The following is a 3,346-nucleotide window of genomic DNA, read 5'->3' on the forward strand; positions in this document are numbered from 1 at the left end:
TGAAATGAACTTGTAAATCAGAACACCCAAGTACCCAACTCTCTTAGCTACATCAGAAGAGTAGCTATGATTCTGTTTTCAAAGATGGAAATTTAAATATTTTTTAAATTAACTTATTTTTTCAAATAAATTTGTCTCTGCCTATCTGAATATTCTCTGGGATAGATCTGAAGGATGTAGGTTATTTTGTGTTTGAAACTCATCATATCTATGTTGGAAGAAGTGTTCACAGAGATCCCTATAACAATTAATCCCACCTGACTCAACGTTCTGAAATTGTCAGTATCTTTCCAATTCCTTACATTTGCTGCCCTCTTCTGAGGAAATAATTCTGGTTACAGGGAAAAGAAGAAGAAAAAGGAATAAAGGGTAAATTGCTACTTGAGAAATGAGTTAACCCTGGCTTCTGTCAAAAGAAGCTAACCTGCTAGTTGGCCCCTTCACTTTATCTATGGCTTAAGGCTACAGAAGTCCTTGTCATCTTTCAAGTAGAATTTTAAAAACAACAAAGAAGAGAGAGGGAATATGGCAGACGAGAGAGTGGAAGTCACACTGACCTCCTCCCAGACCAAACTGGAATTGCAACTACACTGTGTAGAAATCACCTGGAAAACAATGGAACGATAGCAAGAGAGGAGACTTGGAGCCTCGGACAGACAGCGGAATCGGCTTTCACACATCCTAATGGGTGAGAAGTGTGGTGGAGGCCCGAAAGGGTGGGCTGGGCACCAACGGGTGCCAGCACAAGAGGGACATTGAAACAGCCAGTTGGATCCCCCTAAGAACAGCATCTGAATCATAAGCAGGGACATCTAATCAACAATATCTGAACCCAAAAAAGCACACAGACAAAAAACAACTACAAAGAGTAGTGGAGCTCTCTGCCAGAGACAGGCGGCTGGAGAGGCAAAGAGACATTTAAAGGGCCAACGCAAAAACTTGCAATGTCAGTCACCTTTCTTGGTCCCTGGGCAGAGGCGGGAGCAGAGTGAGCTAGAGCCTGAGGAAGGATTGATGAGGATAGCTTTGGGGACAGAACTGAGACAGTGGCTAGCAAGGCACCAGTGATGACTCACCTCCCACTCTGCAGCCTCCATTTCACTCAGGCATAAAGGAAACAATACACCTGCCCTCAAGACACTCCACCCAGAATTTGTGCACAGGCCTGGGTGTAGAGCAGCCTGCAGAGATATTAGACCCCTGGCTGAAGGGGACACAGAACTTCCTAGAGACACTTGAGGAGAGACTGGAGTCAGAGGAGTTGGGGAGAGAACTCAGAGAGTAGCCAGGGGAATCCTGGTGTTGACTCCTTCCCCATTCCATGGTCTCGATCTTGCTCAGGCAGACCACTCCCCTGAGTGGCAGCAGCCTGAAAGAACACAATAGCCCCACCCTCAGATGGGACTGCCTCACCCTGAGGTGCCAAAGCATGACAGCTGAAAGAAGAGTGACTAGATTAATAATTGCAGGAGACAGAAACAAACAATAGATTCCAGAAAGTCTCAAACAGACTACCTAAGGTCAAACAGGGTCAAAAACTGACATTATCAGAGGCAGACCCAGAAAGAACAGAGAAGGAAAAAATAGAAGAAGACCCGCCTACTACCACAGAAGTTCAATGCACGAAGTCAGGAAATTGAGACAGATCAATTTAAGAAGCAGAGGCAAAAAAGAAGAAGAGTCTCATGAATAATGGGAAGGAAAAGAAACACCCCACACATGAGAGGAAAGGAGAAATCCCCTCACAGAGAACTGCATGAAAAAGAGGTAAGTAAACTATCAGATCCTGAATTCAAAATGATGGTTCTAAGGAAGCTCCATGAGCTCATCGAGCTCAAAGAGAACTATGAGAAACGACAGGGAAACTATCAGGAACTTACGGCAAACTATCTCAACATGAAAAAGACATAGAAACTATCAATAGGAGACAAGAGGAAATAAAGAATACCATTTCTGGATTGAGGAACACGGTAGAAGGAATCAAAATCAGGCTAGATACAGCAGAGTATCAAATCAGCCAGCTGGAGGACAAGGGAGAAAAAAGTTCCCAGAAAGAGCAAGAAAATGAAAAAAAGACTGAAAAAGAATGAAGAGGTGTTTAGGGAAATGCAGCACAACCTGAAACGTAATAATATCAATAAAATAGGGATGCCAGAAGGAGAAGAAGAGGAGCAAGGGATAGAGAACCTGTTTGAAAAAGTAATGATGGAAAATTCCCTAATTGGGTTCGTGGGTCTTTGAGACCTGAGAGTTGGAAGCTTCTTCGCGCTCCGGGGACCGTACCCAGCTGCTCCACGGCTGTAACCATGCCACAAAACTAGTATATCGAGTTACACCGTAAGCGCTTTGGATATCGTTTGGATTACCACGAGAAAAAGAGAAAGAAGGAAAGTCAAGAGGCTCATGAACGTTCAAAGAAGGCAAAAAAGATGATTGGTCTGAAGGCTAAGCTCTACCACAAACAGCGCCATGCTGAGAAAATACAAATGAAAAAGACCATTAAGATGCATGAAAAGAGAAACACCAAACAAAAGAATGATGAAAAGACTCCACAAGAGGCAGTACCTGCATATCTACTGGACAGAGAGGGACAGTCCCAAGCTGAAGTACTTTCCAATATGATTAAACAAAAATGAAAAGAGAAAGCGGGAAAACGGGAAGTCCCTCTGCCCAAAGTTCATGCCCAGGGAGAAACAGAGGTATTAAAAGTTATTCGAACAGGAAAGAGAAAGAAAAAAGCATGGAAGAGGATGGTTACTAAAGTCTGCTTTGTTGGAGATGGGTTTACTCGAAAACCACCTAAATATGAAAGATTTATTAGGCCAATGGGCTTACGTTTCAAGGAAGCCCATGTAACACATCCTGAACTGAAAGCGACCTTTTGCCTGCCAATACTTGGTGTCGAGAAAAATCCTTCATCCCTACTTTACACAACTTTGGGTGTTATTACGAAATAATAACTTTGGTTATATAATAACTTTGGTTATATAATAACTTTGGGTGTACTGTCATTGAAGTGAATGTAAGCGAGTTGGGCCTTGTGACACAAGGAGGCAAGGTTATTTGGGGAAACTATGCCCAGGTTACCAATAATCCTGAAAATGATGGATGTATAAATGCAGTCTTACTGGTGTGACAGCAGTTTTATACAAGTAGCACATAATTATTGAAGACTAAGCACCAATCAGGAAATTATGACTGTGATGTTTCTGCATACTACAATATTACAACAGCTTACATGCCTGCAGCCATCAGGAGAACTATTTTATTGTAGAGAACATTAAAATGGTCCAGTTTTATAAACTGGTATTTGTTTTGGGGTCTGTTTATCATTTAGATGTTTTTA

General features: G+C 42.3%; 1 pseudogene; it reads left to right on the forward strand.

The window, feature by feature from the left end:
• Positions 1–2,306: 2,306 nt before the first annotated feature.
• On the forward strand, positions 2,307–3,136 carry LOC129088042 (ribosome biogenesis protein NSA2 homolog; annotated as a pseudogene).
• Positions 3,137–3,346: the final 210 nt, after the last annotated feature.

The sequence above is a fragment of the Pteronotus mesoamericanus genome, unplaced genomic scaffold (assembly GCF_021234165.1).
Source record: "Pteronotus mesoamericanus isolate MK-2021 breed Mesoamerican mustached bat unplaced genomic scaffold, CSHL_Meso_final scaffold_54, whole genome shotgun sequence".
Classification (NCBI taxonomy): domain Eukaryota; kingdom Metazoa; phylum Chordata; class Mammalia; order Chiroptera; family Mormoopidae; genus Pteronotus; species Pteronotus mesoamericanus.